Source organism: Macrobrachium rosenbergii, chromosome 14 (genome assembly GCF_040412425.1).
Source record: "Macrobrachium rosenbergii isolate ZJJX-2024 chromosome 14, ASM4041242v1, whole genome shotgun sequence".
Taxonomy (NCBI): Eukaryota; Metazoa; Arthropoda; class Malacostraca; order Decapoda; family Palaemonidae; genus Macrobrachium; species Macrobrachium rosenbergii.
Window position 1 is genome coordinate 8793359 of NC_089754.1, and position 19574 is coordinate 8812932.

The window sequence follows — 19574 nt, forward strand, 5'->3', positions numbered from 1 at the left end:
TATGGTCTGTCATTCTGAGCTACATAATATGCAACGCAAAAAACTGAACAAGTTGTCTCTACGGCAGATAAGAAGCATTCATGGCATCACACAATTTTCAAGGGGCATCTTTATAGCTGTATTTTCATCAAGCGGAGCAACAATGTGACCTTTCGGTAGTTTATAAGATACTTTTTTTTTTTCCTGAGAGACTTCAGATGTGTACTTCGATCCCCACTATAATAAGATACTTGATACAGCTGCTACTAATCTAGTAGTTTTAAGCCTTTTGAAGTAAAAAGTGTCATATTGATTATGCTTGCTCAAAAACCCTAAAATGAAAACCCTTAAACGTAAAAGGTCACATTGCTTATGCTTGCACACTCTTCAAACAAAAGTTTTATTATCTCTCAGGTCTAACCCTGGATGAGTTTCCACATTTCTTCAGTCCAAACACCGAACGGGGATACAAAGTAAGCTTTAAAATACTACAGTATTACTTTCTAAACTGCACACGGATAGTCTGAAAATCTGGCTCCGTCTGAAACATAATTTTTTCACTCTTACTATTATCAGCATCGGTCGCCGTACATTATTTTTCTTGCACTCCTTATTTTGTTTACAAAAGAGGGAAGTCAACATTGTTTGCTTAGAAGTCATGATGGGTTTGTTGACGAGATTGATCATTTTTGAATTTTCGAGTAGCCCATGAATCAACAACCGCCACGGCTTTATTGTCACCAAGATGTCACTGAAATACTGAATCAGAGCTGCACTAAGTGGCTTGGTGTAAAATTTGCTCTAAAATTTTCCATAAATCATTACGAAAGTTTTTCAGAATTACTTAAAAATTCCCAGTCTCTACATATTTATTAGTTACAATAAACACGCCAACTAAAAAGCCACGAATATTGCTGAATATTAATATAAAAAAACAGTAGGTTACCAACTTTGTCTCGCACTATTTGTCGGAGAGTGAAGAGTTCCTCTTTTCTTTCGGGTTGGAATTCTGCCTGCCGAATTTTAAATTCTTCTTTCCTATGAAGTACTGTTTTAACGTATAAAAATGCTAGAATTATGTAAAAACTTATCAAAATTACAAAATGAACTTACGGTGATTGCTCACAATACTTGTTCTAATTTAGAAACCAATTGGGCCCTCTTTTTTTTGTTTTTTAAATAAATGTGATCTCCAACTTAAATCTTTATCCCATCGTCATGATATTGTAGTCCTTAGGCCAGACAAATAGGGGGGCGTTGTAATCCTTCATATGGAGGTTTATGTTAACACAATAAGTGACATCCTTAATGACCCGAACAAATTAAGGAACACAGGGCAAACCAGTTTGCAAGAGATCTTCAAGGTGGAGGACAAGATCAACCGGTTTCTAAGTACGCTGAAGTGAGACGGCATCATAAATGAACACAACTATGAGGATTTTTTCTCCAGTGGCTCTTCCTCAAGGGTGGCAGTACAGTACGGTACGGAAAAAATATCGTAATTCCGACAGCTTAAAAATATCGTACCGTAATTTCGTACCATACCTAAAGAACCGTACCGTACTGGTACGATAAAGGAATATTTCGTACCGTAATTTCGTACCTGATTTCGTACCTCTGCCATTACGTTTTTTTGTGAAAATTAATCAATAATATTATCTGTGCAAACAATTCCTTCTCCAGTTTCAATACTCACTTAGACTGCTATATTGTGTTTTTAACTTTTTTGCTGTTAGTGGAGATTATTATAAATATGTTAAGTATGTGTGTGTGTGTGTGTCCGAGAGAGAGAGAGAGAGAGAGAGAGAGAGAGAGAGAGAGAGAGAGAGAGAGAGAGAATTTACTATATTTTTATTTTCGAGTAGGTTTACCATTTTATTACATTCTGGCACTTTCCAAAGCCAGAGGTGAAGGAAGGCTGCAAAACTTTATTAGGCTTACAAAATGAGAATGGAAGGAGGCGGGTCAACTAGAATTGCAATAATTTTTGCTCCTGTTAGCATGTGCAGCCCTTTTGAGCCTACATATAATATACACATTTGCATTTTTATCACAGAATTATAATTAATCAAAGCAATTAACCTATAATAGGCTGCAGTAATAAGAAATACTAAAGAGATGTCAACATTGGCCTCGTACTTTATTATGAAACTGGTCCTATGATTATTTATTAGGTGTTGCAACGCAGGAACATAATAGATTCAACTATATCCTCTTTGAGCCCTAGCCAAAGTTCATCGAGGATATACCGTAAACCTGAAAAAGTACGCTCTACTCTAGCCTGAGTGACAGGAAGAGCCACTGCCACTTCGGCCAGTTTCTTAAAGTCTTGATGTGGATGACATTGCCACCATTTGAAAATGTCTACATTCCTATTTACTCGCTTACAGCTGCCAAAGTTCTGTACCGCTTGCCTAATGTCGTCATGCATGCCAGTGCTTACTAGCTCACAGGCTTCATTGTTTTTGTCACTTGCATTCAAAAGCTGATCAATCACATCTATGTTTTCACTTGTCCTGTCCTCGACATGCAGACAGTGTTCTTTGTTACTTGTCAGAAAACATTGCATCATGCATCATTGCCTTGTTTACCTCTTTTTCTATTTAATCTTTTTAGCTATATTAAATATGATCTTTCCCAATAATCAAATTTGAATGCCAATTTCCTTCGAATTTCCTTAAAATCTGTCGAGTTCCTTTGAACTTCCTGGAAATATAAGGTTGCATCTCAAAACATTCGTCAGGGAAAAAATGAGGTTACCCTATCAAAAAGTCAATAGTTGTCATCTGGTTTATCCGGGATGTGGGCAAACACTGGAATAAATAAGTACGGAATGGGTACGGAAAAGGTACGGAAAAAATAACGTAATTTCGTACCATACCGTACTTCAAAAGTAATATAGTACCGTAATTTCGTACCGTTCTTGCAGGTGGAAAAATACCATACCGTACCGTAATTCCGTACCGTACTGCCACCCTTGCTCTTCCTTTCTTCCTTCAGGATTTTTTATTGGTTGCCTAAAATCCATAAACAAGGTATCTCCCTCGCCCTATCCTAGCTTCTTTTAACTCTCCCAACTATAAACTTGCAAAATTCTTAGCACAGTTACTTGGGCCCTCGACCCGTAACCAATATACTTTACAGAATTCTGAAGATTTTCAAATTAGAATACCTTCACAGGAATCGACTTATATATGTCCAGTCTAGATGTAGAATCACTGTTCGCAAATGCACCTGTGAGAGACCCCATTGTTATAATTTTGGTCAAATTATTTCCACAACCTGATTCTATTTGTTGTAATTTTAACATCGATTCTTTTAGAACCACTTTTAGAACTGGCCGTGCTGGACACGGTTTTTGTTTTTAATACCAGCTTATATAAACTGGTAGATGGACTGGCAATGGGCTTGCCTCTGGGCCTAACTTTTGCTAATATCTTTATGTGCTCCGTGGAGTAGCACTTTATGGAAGAGTGGCCCCGCCCTTCCATCCCCTGTTTTATTCACGGTATATAGACTACACTTTTGTCCTTTTTGAAAATGACTGTGATACCGAGAGATTCTTACACTTTGCGAATCAATTTCACAGCAACATTAAGTTTACTCTGGAACAGGAATATGAAGGTAAGTTAGCGTTTTTATATGTTTAGCCTGAAAAGAGCACAAGCATTTTATACTGCACTCCCATTTACAGGAATATGCACTTTTCACTGTGAAACTGTGTTTTGAATCCAGTAGTTTTTTAACAATAATTGCTTCTCAACCAAACTGATCTACAGTATCATCCACCAGGTCCTTGACAAAAAATTTCCTCCTCCCATTCCTACTTACAGTGTTCCTAAACTGCATATGCTTTCCAGCTTTCCATATTTACCCAGTAACCACAATTTTCAGAACCAGGTTAGTAAGATCATCCACAAGTATATTGGAGCCCTCAATCTGAAACTGATTCCAAAAAATCATACGACTATTGGCTCACTGTTTTCCGTGAAAGATCATCTCTGTCCCTTGGTGGCGTCGGGCGGAGCATATAAGTGCCCTGGCTGTAATTCGGGTAATTATGTGGGTTCGACCCCACGTTTACTCTAAGTCAGAGCCGATTCTCATTTTGGAATTAGTCATCGTACTGGCTTTAGACTGTCCAGCCCGGAATTAGAAACCAAGCTTACAACTGTAAAACCCCTATTAAGTATGATTATTTCAAAATTATAGGTCAAGGAAAAGAAATATCAGAACTGCTTATATAGTACTTGAAAGACTTCTGTTGTGTTTTATGAATTTTAGTGTTTTTTTACTCTTGTTCTGAAAGGCTGGTGTTTGTTCACGCAAGTGTGTCTGTGATTTTACTTACTGCCTTTTCAAATTTTATGCAATTTTACTTCCATATTTCTATTGTAATTTTTAAGTGTAATTTATTGTCATGTATTTGCTTATGTTTATTTCCTTGTTTATTTGCAAGCACTCTAATGTTCGATCATTTTATTTATAGATAGATGTCCCCTGATGATGTGACCAAGGGTCATATAACGTAGGGATAAACTAATATACTTGGAATCTGCTTGTGTCTCTGCACCTGCCCCTTTTAACATGTGAAACGTTTCCTGCTCCTTGCATATACAGGGTGTTTCGAAATTAGAGCTCCCCCCTCTAAAGCATAAACTAAAATTGATATGGACAAAAACAAAAGTAATTCAGAACAGGTATTTATTTAAGTTTCTCTCTGAGTATTTAATATTTTGCGTGGCCTCCATCTGCCTGTACCACAGCCTGCATTCTTGAGGGGTAAGATTTCAGCAAATCGCAAAAAAGCTGAGACTCAAACTCCATTTCCCTGAGCATTTCAGTCACCTCTCTTCGCAGGTCGTCGAGGCTTGGTATACCATCATAGTTCACTATGTGCGCTTCAACACGATCCTTTAAGATACTACCAATGTTTTCACACACATTAAGGTTAGGGGAGCTACCTGGAAATTCACTTGACGAGTAGAAATCGATACCACTGTTTTGAAGCAGCTCCTGTGTCTGAAGAGCCTTGAAACATGGTGCCTTATTATGCAAAAATGTGACTTCTTCAACAGATAACACATTTTCAGGATCTTTGAGGAAAGGAAATACTCCATCAGTAAGCACAGTTTCTCTGAAGCATTCACCATTCCGTGACTGTCGTTTTTCTTTGATGATCCACATTAACCGTTTGGCTGTGAAGCAGAGAAAAATTCCCAAACATTCAGGAAATTTCACAACTTGGCGATAGCACACGTCATTTGCTGATATCATCCAACTTTGCAGCCCAAATGATGTCATTTTTACGACTTGGCTTCCTGACTGTGTAAATGAAGAATTCATCTGATGCGGCAAGTCAGCTTCATCCCAGTCTTTAAGAAATGAACCACAAAACCATGCAAGGTCTTCTCTCTGTTGCTGAGTGATGACAGTCATATGGATTTTTGTTCCAGTTTCTTTTAACAAAGGATTCATCTCTTTTAATGTATTCAGCTATCCAGGAACGTGAAATGAAGAATGCACCAGCATCCCTACCCTCTCTGAAGGTTATAGCCCGGATTCGGTCAATCCATCTGATTTCCTCCGAGTCGTTAGCCATGGCTGTATCTAACTCCGTCACTCAGTCTGAAAATACAAGAAATGTAAAATGCAAAATAGCTTAATAAAACTTAAAATAATGTACTTGGAGATAGGCTATATCAGAAAACATCATAACTTTCCATTTGTTCGTCTTTTTCAGAACTTTTCGCTCGACATTTCGCACACAACGAACAGCACGTGTTTCACCCAGCCGGGGTCCCCCTCGTCAAATACCACCAATGCATGACCATTGTGTCAATAACCACAGTATTTAGGCATGTGCAAGTCAGGCAACTTCCATAAATAGTGTAAATACACTGCAGACTTGACCATAAGAAAAATATTCAACCTGTGCATGATAGCTGTAAGCATTTTGTACTCATCATATCAGGGAGAATTTATTTACTTCGTCTTGGCGCTGAGATTTATAACAGCGTCATATTATTTACATTTGGTTACTTTTGTACTGCAGGCTGCTCAGTTACTTTGCCAAGTAAGGATGTGCATTACCCGAAACTTGTTTCACAGTGTACGCTCATCTGCGCCAACCATAGGTGTTTCTCAGCATAATAAATCTGTTCAATTACGAACGCCCACATTCTATGGACATGCTATATTAATTCCTTTAAGAATCCTATGTCCAAGAACACACTCGAGTCGTTCCCTCACGAACCTTTACCAATTAAGTAATCATCTTACTTTATTTTATACTCATTAAATGCTGCTTAATATAACTTTATTAGAAAGATTATTGCTGGTGTTCGCAACATATTAATTCTGCAACGCAGAGTAAAAGTCATAAGTGATTTCTTTTGTTTGTAATTGACTTTGATCTTTCGCAGAGATATTACATTTTTGAGTTCTAACAACCCCTTAGATTCGTTGAATTACGAATGCCCACGTTCTATGGACACGATATATTCGTCCAGTTAAGAACCTTAAGTTCTAAGAATCCCTTAAATTTGTTCAATTACGAACGGCCACGTTCTACAGACACGCTAAATTCGTCCAATAAAAGAACCGTACATTTAAGAACCCGCTAGAATCGTTCACTTTACGAACCTTTACGTTCTCAGGACTCCCCAAATTCGTGCCTTTGAGAACCTTAGGTTCTACACAACCTAGATTCGTTCATCTAAGGATCCTCATGCTCTTCAAACTACTAATTACCTTCATTTAAGAAGCGTTCTTCGAACAGTATATAAATTGCGTTCACCTAAGAACTCATTACGCTCTTCAAGCTACTAGTGGAGCGGGTACCTACAAAAAAAAATAGGGGAAAAGTGCAAATGGTGATACAAGCATGAAACTTGGCTCAACTATTCTTCTTGTCCCTTGGTCTCATTATCAACCTCCGGCCACACAAAATTTTGCCATTTTCCAAGATGGCCGACAGCTTTTCAAAATGGCATCCTGTGGACATTTGAATATTGGTATTTAATTGATTAATCACATTCAAATCCCTAAGTCACTCCCAGTTTATATTAAAATATCAAAAACAAGCCTTTATATATGTAGATACTGTACATCATTTCTCTGCATAGAAATATCCAAGATGGCTGTCAATATATCAAAAATGTCCACCAAAACGCCAAAACTTGGCATGTATTACCCGACCTTAAGCCTCACACATGAGGCTAAAGGTCGGGTAATACATGGATTTGGGGTAACTTCAGCCTTGATCAGTTCATTTTTTGTAGATTAGAAATCAATTAATCCCCAGTTAATTAATTTTCATCCTCATTTAAAAAAATAGGTAATAAGTTTAATGTGTCAGTGTACTACCAGGGCACACTGGTTGACACTATAGCTGTGAAACTCAGCATGGAGTTCAGTGCTAGCTAATGGCAGAGATTTGTTATTAGTTTCCCAAACGCTGTTTAGCTAGCCCCACTTCAAAGTTAAACAGCTGCTCCTGAATTGACAGGATGTGCCAGTGCAGGAGAGCTGAGCCAAGGAAGATGGGGCTTTAGTCTTCTAGATGGTGTACAGATCACACGGGAATTAAATAGCATTGGATGAATGATCGGGCTAGGGGTAGGATTATGGCATATCTGAGCCTAGTTGCATCCCATATCTGAAAGTGCATATGTTATATAGGTGGTAAAAGGATAAACCTTCGGCCTATACAACAAAAGTAATGGCAGGACAATCTTGGAAGTCAACGTCTTTCCTGAAGGGAGATAGTACGACTAACTGGAAGCTTTGTTGCTTGTGCCAAGAGGAAAACGTGAAAGACTAGGTGATGCATCTGGTTCTGGCTATGTTACCCTTGCTACAAACATTCCTGAATTCTATAAGTTTAATGCAATGGCTATACCACTTCATCCCAAAAGGCTTGACGAAGGTGATGGAATTCTGCAGACCTTTGAAAATAACAAAGCAACATATCATGAATCATGTATGCTGAAGTTCAAAACAACAAAACTAGAAAGGGAAAGGAAGTCATTGTGTAAGACAAAAGAAGAAGATGATGCCCCATCAGCAAAATTCACACGTAGTAGCCAGAAGGCAGATGAAGAAGATGCAGAAGAATCTAAGACTCAGAAAGAAGGAATATGCTTTATTTGTGACCAACCAGCACCAATCAAAGATTTACGATTGGCCATGACATTGCCTTTACATGAAAAGCTGCAACAATGCCACCAACCTACTAGATGAGAAACTTCTGGCCAAGCTTAGTGCTGGAGATATTGTTTCTCAGGACCATATGTATCACCCATCTTGTCTGACAGGTGTGTACAACAGGGAAAGGGGCTGGCTAAATTCCCAGAAAACTGGAGATGATTATGTGCAGTACAGACAAGAGGCATGTGCCCATGCTTTTGCTGAGCTTGAGATGTACATAAGAGACAAGCAGTTGACTACAGATGGGTGCTGCTATTTTACAATGGTAGAACTTTATGATTTGTACAAACAAAGACTGGAACAGCTAAATGTTGATGCTTCCTTTGTGCACCGAACACGGTTGAAAGAACAGATACTTGCCCGCATCCCAGAACTGGAGGACTTTAAAAGGGGAAGAGAAATTTGGTTTGCCTACAAAAGGAAAATGGGAGAAGCCCTAGCCATGGCATGTGACTACAATGATGCACTAATCATGGCCAAAGCAGCAAAGATATTGAGGAAACAGATGATTGAACATGAGACAGAATTTGATGGAACCTTAACAGCAGACACTAGAAGAGAATCTGTGCCACCAAGTTTGTTGGAATTTGTAAGTGTGCTACAAAACGGTGGCAATATAAAATCCCAACTTGAATATGGAACATCATCTACTGATCTAGCTTTAGCACAACTTTTGCACTTCAACTGTCAAAAGAATCCAGCATCTTTAACATTCTCCAGACATTCCAAGTCAAGAGAACCTCCGTTTCCAATATATATTGGTCTCCTGGTCTTTGCAAAAACCAGAAAGCGTCAATTAATTGATACCTTCCATCACCATGGAATCTGCATCATCTATGATAGGGTTCTGGAATTGACTAAAGGGTCAGGAGAAGCAGTTGTAACAAGGGCTGTAGAGAAGGAAGTAGTTTGTCCCACTACACTAACAAAAGGGCTCTTTAAAACTTGTGCTGTTGACAATCTGGACCATAATCCAAGTGCCACAACTGCACAAACATCCTTCCATGGGACAGGCATATCTTTGTTTCAGCATCCGAGCACTGATGAAAAGGGTGATGACAGAAACTTGGCCCAAATCATCCAAAGTGGAACAAAGTCAAAAAAGCACCTTCTCTTCCTGAATATTACACAAATGTACCTCCTGCTCACTTTAAACATGAGAATCTCCTCCCTTCATCCAGTGGAAGTACAGGGACACCAACAGGTTTTGATTTCAAAGCATCTTTCTCTTGAGTATGAATGGCTTAAGAAGGTTAGTCTGTCGGACAGGAATGAAAATGCTGTGTCCATATCTTGGGCAGCACATCACGCTTCTCATTTACAATAAGCTTGCCATCAATGTTGCCTATTTTTCAAGAGGCAGCTCATTCAGTTGCAATGATAAAACATGGCATGGATATTGCAAGAGCAACCACACAGTTTCTCAATCCTGGCCAAACCCCAGTTCTGGCAGTTGATCAGCCACTATTTGCATGGAAAGGGGAAGAAGTCTGCATGGCAAACATGGACTGTATTTCAGCATGCCACACCCATCTTCACCAAACTAAGTTCAACACCAGCAGCTGTAGAAGATGAAGATCTGCATATTATCGAAGAGTTCGTGGTGCTAATGTACGACAGAAGTAGTTTGTATAAAAATGTAAATGAGGCTAGACTTGATCTCTGCAAGAAAGCAAAGAGCTTATGATTGCATTCCCCCTACAAGGGCTGCTCTTAGAGAGCACTGCCTTTCAAGCAAAGGCAGATTTGGTGCCAGCCTTTAGTATGTCATCCAGTTTTGCCCAGTCCAAGACACTGGGGATAGCAACAGATTGATGGCACCTGGTTTCCATATTGGACAGATATGCCAATAGTAGCAAAATCTTGCCAAGAACTGAATAAGTGTGACTGCACAGCTCTCTGCAGCTGCACTTGCTAAAACTAATTGATACACAAAACATATTGGTTTCTCTCAGGAGATACATACTTTTTTATCTTTGGTGGCCATTTTGGAAATATGGTGTTCATATGGTGGCCATATTGGAAAGATGGGTTCACTTTATCTCTTCATGACAGTAAAATGCCAAAATACAAATTCTCAATCATTATATGGACAGTATGCAACTTTTATAGGCTTATGAAATGAAAGTATTTGAAATATACAGCAAATTTGCCGCCATTTTGGAAAAGTGTCAGCCATCTTGGAAACAGCCAAATATTGAGGTGGCAGCTGGAGGTTGATTTTGATTTATGGGGATAATAAGAGTTCTCATGCCAAATCTGTTGCTTGTATCACCATTTGCACTGTTTTCCCATTATCCCGATCCACTAACTAGTTATGTTCATTTAAGAGCCGTTCTTCGAACAGCATATAAATTATGTTCACCTAAGAACCCATTGTGCTCTTCAAGCCACTAGTTATGTTCATTTAAGAGCCCGTTCTTCGAACAATCTATAAATTACGTTCACCTAAGAACCCATTGAGCTCTTCAAGCTACTAGGTACTTTCATTTAAGAGCTGTTCTTTGAACAATCTATAAATTACACTCAAATAAGGACCCATTGCACTCTTCAAGATACTAGTCACTTTCATTTAAGAGCCGCTCTTCAAACAGTCTATTAATTGCGTTCACCTAAGAACTCATTACGCTCTTCACGCTACTAGTTTTGTTCATTTAAGAGCCCGTTCTTCGAATAATTTATTGAGCAAGTTCACCTAAGAACCCATTGCGCTCTTCAAGTTCACCTAAGAACCCATTATGCTTTTCAAGCTCCTAGTTACCTTCATCTAAGAGCCCGTTCTAAGAACAATCTATTAATTACATTCACCTAAGAACCCGTTAGGCTCTTCAAGCTACTAGATAGTTCATCCCAGAGCTTGTTCTCCAAACAACTTAGATAAAGACCGTCCTTTGAACCTGTGAATTACGCTTAGCTGGGATAGAGCAGCGTGCTCTCTGTAAAAATAAAACTTCCCTCGACACCTCAGCAGTATAACTTCTTACTCCGACGAAATCACAGCCCTTGCCACTGCTGGGAAAACCATGGGGCTCAAGGGCCAAGAACTGCTAAACTGGGTCGATAAAAACAAAGCGCGAGAAAGGCAAGAAAGAGAACCCAAGGAAGCGCGAGAGAGGCAAGAAAGGGAAGCCAAGGAAGAGTGAGACAGGCAAGAAAGACTAGCTAAGGAACAAGAAAGGCTGGCTAAGGAGGAGAAAGATTGCGCCCATGAACTCGCCATGGCCGCCCAAGGGGTCCGTAGTCCTGCATCCACACCTCCACCGTCCTCTATCACTGCCAACAGCTCCATGATGCCAAAATGGAATGACCTAGAGCCCGAGGCCTGGCTCGTCCAAGTGGAAGAGGTCTTCAGGAATTTCAAGCCCCAGCCTGCAGAAATTTCTGTGCTCCTGTCGAAACATCTGGAGGGAAAGGGCCAAACCGCATTCCGCTCCATCTTCGTTAACAGACCGTGGAAATCTTGCGGAGGTCCGGAAGGCCATAATTAAGGCCTATGAGCTCACCCCCAAAAGATGGAGACAACATTGGAGAGGACGCCCAAAGGAGGCAGGTGAAACATGGGCCGACTGGGCATGCCATAAGTCCTGAGCTCTGAAGCAGTGGCTAGAATCCTGCAATGTTACCTGTGGAGGAAATAACAGAAACTTCTGGCTCGAGGACTTCCTACACTACACCACTCCGGCCCTCGCTACCTACCTCTGCGATAAGAACCCTCCTACCCTAGATGAGTGCTGTCATTTGGCAGACCACTGGGACACTCACCATCCTTCAGCTAGTTCCTGGGGCTATAAGATTTGGCCCTCTTCCCCCACCTCCGGACAGCCTCCTCCCAAAAACGGGAACCTTCACAAGAAGCCCGTGTGCGACTATTGTAAAAAATCTGGGCACTCCATGGAACAGTGCCGTTCAAAGGCTGAGAATCAGCCAGACACTCCCACCAAGTCCCCCAATGAGATCACGCCAAAACGAGCCACATTTGACTCTGGAATGAACAACAAACGGCCTGCTCCCGCCAAAGCCAAAGGGACAGTGCCACACACACAGATTACAGCAAGAATTATTGCACCGCTTCAGGTTCAAGGACACTGCTCTACGGACAAAGTGCCCTAATAAAACAAAACCACCCACCATTGTTTTGGCAGTGACAAATCATAAACCCATATCTGTGGGACCTCCCAGAAGTAGCTACCCTGCCCACCGGGTCACAGCATTCTATGACACTGGTGTGCAAATCTCCCTCACAAGAGAAGATATGGTTCCCCATGGGGCCACCATTGACAGATGGAAACTTATCAGATTAGAGGGTCTCAGTTGAATGTAGATGATTCTCCCCACCATCAAACTAAGGGTCACAAGACCTCAAAGATCAAAAATCTCCACTCTTGCAGTAGTTACTTACCTTCCTGGAGGCTATGACCTCTTCCTAGGACAGGACTTCCATGTCCCCTCCTAAGTTAAAAAAAAATCCAGGGGTCCTAAACCCTCCAGAACTAAATAAAAAACCAAGAGTCCTCAAGGACCTGCCTTAAACCTGCTGCCAGTGCCACTTGAGTGCCCTGAGCACTGCCAGGCTCCAACGGTCGAGCCCCTGGCAAATCAAATTCCAGTGCCAGTGCCAGGGCGCACCCTGAGTCTCCCTTCCTGAGATCCCCCAACTTTACAAGAACACTCTGCCAGTGCCACCTAAGTGCCCTGGTCAGTGCCACATTCTGCCCATTGCTGATGTCGAAGAAATTCACGATTTGACTCCTGTGCCTGTGCCTCCCTTAGTGCCAGTGCCAGAGGGATTCCAGTCCAGGTCGCCTTTCCCCCTCCGGCTTGGCACTGCTTTCCAGTGCCGGTGTGAGAGCCAATCCACAATTTACTCGGGTCCCCTCTGGATTCCTCTGACCGCAGCAGAAGCTCACCCAAAGGTGCAGCCTCTCAACCCGTGCCTGAGCTGGTCATGCTGATCTGCAAGCATATCATGCCCACCACGACCTCTTCCTCTCCTTCCCAGTCCTCTGCAGACACAACCACGAATAAGGATTCTGCCATATCTCAACTGGCTGATGAATTCAAGGAACTGTGATGACTAGTAGTTGAGCTTGTAACGAATGCCCCTGCTTCGGCTATCAAAGAAATGGGAAAAGGTAGCACTTCTACATCTCCCTCGGACTCAGTTCTACCGATTTCCCTACCAAGGAGGTCAACCGAAGGAAGGTCATGGGTACAGATAAATATGGGTAGCCCAATAAGAGGCGCTGAGCTCTGCTCACACTAGTGCCCCCTGGCACAGTGCCTCCCCTTTACCTTACGAAGAACTTTGGCATCTCTGTCCAGAGGAGGATGGCAGGCTTCTTCCCCCATTTACTCTTCTTATAACTGTGACTTAACTTCTTCTTGTAATGTTTCCTTCTACCATTCTGATCATTTCTCTCTCTCTTTCCAGTCTTCTAATTTAATATTTCTCTGGCAATCTTGCCCCTTCATGAACCCTTTGTATAAGCCTATAAAGGGCTCCTCATCTTAATTTGCTTCCCACTGCCAATGCACAGTGCAATCGCCAGATTCCTTGATACTGTAAGTCCTTTGACTTTTCATTTAATGCCTACAAAGGCATGGTAATTTTTGAATTGAACATAACAGAGCCATTCAGCCTAACTGCTTGAGTGCCACTCCTGGCACAGTGCCATTACCATCCCCATTGGCAGATGCTCCTAGAGGGGTCGTGCCCTCTGGTTGCCTTTTTAATGCCCTAAGGGACTAAAGAATGAACTCAGCCACCTTTCATAGGCTAAGAAATGTATTTCTGGTATAATAATCATCTTTTTAATGCCCTGAGGGGCTAAAGAATGAACTTAGCCAGCTTTCATAGGCTAAGAAATGTATTTCTGGTATAATAATCATAACTTTTACTTACTCTTGCATCTGTCATTTATTTTCCTTGTAATTTAAATCCCGAGTCCATGACTCGCAAAGCCCATGTACTTTTCATACTTGATTGTCCTTCATTGTACTTAGCTTTGTGCCGCGAGGCACCTGTGTTGTTAGTGCCACATCTGGCACCGTGCCACTGCATACAAGCATCGTGGCATCACCTAACCTAAGGCCATGAATACTTTGTTGTAATGCCTCCTCAAGGCACCCTAACAGCATGACTTTGGACTGTCAAAGTAACTTTATTAATTGAGTGCATGTCTATCCTTAGGTTTTAACGCTGTACTAATCCTATAATTGCTCTCCGTGTTGTTACCTAGATTCTTGAAATATTAATTCATAGACCTTTTAATTTCGAATTTGCTATAATGCTGCTTTAACGTAACAACATGAGGGATATATGAATTTAACTTGCAGTGTAACGTAATTTCGTAAAGTCCAATTTAAAAATCAGTGAGATTTACTTGGAGAATTAATTATTTTTCCGAACTATAAGGTTACCACAAAAGGGAAGTAGAGAGTTATCATTTTGTTTAGTTGAGTTCACTTAGTTGTTGACATTTCCACCAAATTCAAGGTGCAATTGTCAACTTTGTGGGGGAGTTGTAACGTGGGAAACCACTTCCTAAGCAAACCTCAAACCTCCAAACTGCATTGCAAATTAAATGAAGTATTTTCATACCGATGACTAACTGAGGAAGGACATGAGAAACTCAGCCTCTACGTAAATTTCTCTCCATGCATCCCTTTTTGGTGAATCTTTTTATCTTTCCTAAGACCTGGTGACTGCTTGAATTACCTCTTTTCAGATAAAAGGTGAATGGAGACAGAAGCCTGCCGAAGTCCACTAAAAGGGCTGAGTCACCCATAAAAACTGGTGAACATGGGTTGCCAGAGGCCACCAGGATTTGGAAGATTCCAACATAGAAAACAAGGTGACTGAACCCCATCTTGCGATCCCAGTGCCCTTTGGAAGGAGCAAGAAATTAGGTCTCCGAGGTCATATAAGGTGAGAGACAGCTGACCTAGGCCTCAGAACCCTACTTTTAGCAGACCAACACACATCCCCTTGTATGCTCCTTATTGAGCTGCCCACAACCCCCCCGCCCAGGCCCCAACGTGGGCATCTTTCGACCACCCAGTCACATTACTTGTGCATTCCCATTAAACTCATCCCTACATCCCTGATGAAATTTCAACAAGGCTCTCCATCGCTCAATTATAAGGTAAAGTCCTGATTTGAGGTTCTTTCAAACAGTCGCTTATCTTTAATCTTTCACTGCATTCTCATTTCCTTTTCTGAAGTGCGAGTCATCACAAAGACCTGATTCACTTAGCTCAGTGTGAATGTTAATGCAAGCATATCGTAAAAGAATCGAGATATCTTGGCACCTTCTGCGCAACCCTCTATTCACCAGAAATTGTTATAATTATCCTTGTATAACTGCTGGCATTAACTAATTGCAGATGGTATACTACTCCCAGCTGTGGAAACATCTGGTTGTCTTGTGCTTCTTGCAGTGACCTTGCCACTGCAATCAATTCTTCAGTATCCCGTTCAAGAGGATTAATCATATACTCTTCAATATTTGAACCAGAGCAAGAATAACTAACCACGTGGCAGCTCCTTGTTGTATCTGACATGTTTAATTACAAATATATTCCCCTTAAAATAAACCTTGCAAATATATTCCCCTTAAAATAAACCTAAGTGTTTATCTGCAACAGTCCCTTATTGAAGTACAGCCTTCAGCCCAACTGCTTTTCTATTTAGTTCCCTACCTGACCTAGCAAATGCTATCAGAATCTCAAAGGTGTGTTAGTAAGTCCCTGTTCATGAGCTACACCCCCGGGTTGTGCTCCTGAACAAGGAATACAATAAGTAGGCAAGGTAAGAACATAATATATATATATATATATATATATATATATATATATATATATATATATATATATATATATATATATATATAAAGACAAAATCCATGAAGGAAAGAGAAACAATGGAGCGCTGCGAGGCCTTTTGACTTCATCGTCCTTTACTTAACAGACTGAAGAAATATAAAAATAAGTTTACAAAGAAAGTTCATATAATGACAGATGGGGATTACAAAGGAAAGAATATATACCTGGAATCCAACACAACTGAAGATTTAGTAGAACTGGCAAAACGGGGTTAAATATTTAAGAGGTTTTACAAAGGATTAGGATCAACCATTCAGAAGCAGAGACAAGACAATTAAGAGATTACACAAGGAAATGACTGACCACCAAAAAATGTTAGAAAATTACAAGTCAATAATTCTCTTTTTTTTTGTAAACAATAACAATTTTTGCAAGATTAACATTTTTACAAATAAAAAATTATATTAAACATACGAATAAATAGAAAATACATATCAGGTAACTAATTTCTAATTAAGTCAGTGATTTTATCTTTTAGGTCATTCTTGAACATGTTTCTAATACAGGTTTCCAAATAATGCATGCCACGGCTAAGGTTAAAATTACAGCTGAAATTAAGCTGTATAATAGTGGATTCCAAAGGAATTGTTGAAGAGAAATCTTTCGATCTGGCAATCACTGAACTTTCACTCCAATTTATCCTGTGAGAGTTTTCACTTAAATGAATGAATATAGCACTGGATGTTTGTCCAGTTTTGACCGAATACTTATGTTGCTTAATACGTACATCTAAATCTTTGCTAGACTGGCCAATATAAAAAGAGGGGCAGTCCAAACATCGAATTTTACATATCATGTTGTTGTTTTCCTCAGGGCTATTTCCTATTAACATTCCTTTTAGTGTGTTATTACAGGAAAAAACGAGGTGGACATTAAAAGATTTTAACAATGATTTTATGTTTTCAAAACCACTAAAATAAGGCAAGCTAAGAATGTACTTGGGGGTTTCTTTCTCTATGTTACTTTCACTATGAAACTTTTTGTGGGCTTTGTTATAACAAATATCTAGCATATATGAAGGATAACATAAATCTGTCCCTATTTTTCTCATGTATTCAATTTCTTGATCCAAACACTGGGGACTGACAATGCGCGAAACTCGTAAAAACATAGAAGAAAAAATTGATATTTTGATATTAAGGTGATGGCCTGAATAAAAATGGACATAAGTTAAGTTGTTGGTTGGTTTCCTATAAATACTGAATTTACATTGAAATGGTTCTCTGTGTATTAAAACATCTAAGAAAGGGAGGCACTTGTCTTTTTCTAATTCTTAAGTAAACTTAATGGATGGTACCTGGTTATTCAAACTAGAGAGTAAATCGTTTACACCAATACCAGTAGGCAAAACAGCTAAAATATCGTCAACATGTCTATACCACTTTAAAGGAGTATAAATGATATTAGCTAAATATCGTTTTTCAAAGAATTCCATATCCAAGTTTGAGAGGGGTGGGGATAAAGGGTTGCCCATTGCCATACCAATTATTTGTTGGTAAAATTCACCATTAAATATAAACTTACAATCGCAAATGCAATACATAGTGTATGAAATAATATGACTTACAGGTAGAGGTAATTCATGATGGACTAGTTCGTTACTAATACTCTAAAATAGAATCTATAGGGACTTCAGTAAAAAGAGAACAAACTTCAAAACTACCGAATCTATCAGTGGGGCAAAAAGTGATTTTGTTTAACTTATCAACTAAATCTAGACAATTATATATGTGAGAATCGGAGATAGTTCCAAGTAACGGGGACAAGAGCTTGGTAATATATTTCGAAAGTTTATATGATACTGAGTCAACAATACTGATAATAGACCACAGAGGATTATTTTCTTTGTGCGTTTTTACTAATCCGTAGAAGTAAGGTAACGAGGGAAATTTTACAGACAACTGACCTATTAGTTCTTTTTTATCTTTAAGGATTTTTTCTCACTGTGCTACTGAAATTTTTATGACTTGATCAAAGGGATTTTTTGTTAGTTTTTTGTAAGGCATATCATCATCCAGTAGGGCTTGCATACGTGATATGTAGTCAGCTTTATCTAAAATTACAATACTATTCGACTTATCAGCTTTTGTAATGTGGATTGTATTGTCTTTTTTTAAGATCGGTCAAACTTTTCTTATAGCGAGCAGGGAAATTAATTTCATGCCTAACATTGGCAGCTCCATAAACAAGACCTTTAATTATGTCAACATGATTTTAAGGAAGATCACAATGTTTTTGAAATATACATAGGAACGACGCAATCATTAAAGCAGAGGGTCTATTCGACGTAAAGAAGGATAAACTATATCCGAGTGCACTTACATTTTCACTTATTTGTTTACTTGATAAGTTTATAAAACAATCATTACGTGCACCATTAGTCCAGTCACTGCTATCAATAACATTTTTTTAGTTTTCTGTCGAGTTTCCTTGTTAGGGCATCTGTAGTCCTACGAAGTTTTCCATAAAATTCTTGTCGCAGCGAGTCCTTCCAATCAGCCGGGTTAGAATGATTGAATGAAATTCTGGCTTTTTCTAATTCCTTAAATTTTTCCTTCTCCTCTTGCAGTGCGGCCGCTATGTGGCGTTCTAACATCATGGCACTGAATTCATTGAATGGGTGATGGTCATATCTTCTTAAACGGTGTGGTAGCAAGAATTTACGGAGCAATCGTTCAGACAGGCACTTCTTCAGGAACTTGAGTGTAATTCTGGTCGAATGTGCACTCGAAAGAGACTTGGAGAAGGTAGTGACTACGCAACTCAAAAGAGGAAACAGGATAGCGAAAGCAAACGTGGCCCTCATTATGTATAACTGAATCACGAAAATATGGAACGTGATGAATATACCAATAAAGACAAAATCCACGAAGGAAAGAGAAACAATGGAGGGCTGCCAGGCAATTCGACTTGTCCTTTACTTAGCAGACTGAAGAAATATAAAAATAAGTTTACAAAGAAAGCTCATATAAATGAGAGACGGGGATTACGTATTATGTATTCATCACGTTCCATATTTTCGTGATTCAGTTATACATACATACATACATATATATTACATATTATGTATTCATCACGTTCCATATTTTCGTGATTCAGTTATACATACATACATTCCATATTTTCGTGATTCATGTATATACATATATTTTCGTGATTCAGTTATATATATACATACATATATATATATATATATATATGTATGTATGTATGTATGTATAACTGAATCACGAAAATATGGAACGTGATGAATACATAATATGTAATCCCCATCCCTCATTTATATGAGCTTTCTTTGTAAACTTATTGCTACGAATGTCAAGGGGATACTTAATTGATAATGGGCGGCAACAGATGAACGCTGGGAGTTCCTTACATTATCAAGAAATCTACTGTATTCATTACACACCTGACTCAATATTAGGAAATCTTCGTAGACAAGCAAGGGAAAATCTGTGCCTTAGGGCCTTTCTTCATGTGAGGGAAAATTACGTAAACTC

At 39.5% G+C, this 19574-nt stretch overlaps 1 protein-coding gene across 2 annotated transcripts in view; it reads right to left on the reverse strand.

Moving 5' to 3' along the window:
* Positions 1 to 4669: 4669 nt before the first annotated feature.
* Positions 4670 to 19574, reverse strand: part of LOC136845714 (uncharacterized) — a 334649-nt gene continuing 319744 nt past the window's right edge. The window contains exon 8 of one of the 2 annotated variants that reach the window (XM_067115897.1): positions 4670 to 5607. The gene's annotated coding sequence lies outside the window, so the exon portion shown is untranslated. The remainder of the gene's footprint in view (positions 5608 to 19574) is intronic. The other variant, XM_067115893.1, reaches the window with a different exon arrangement.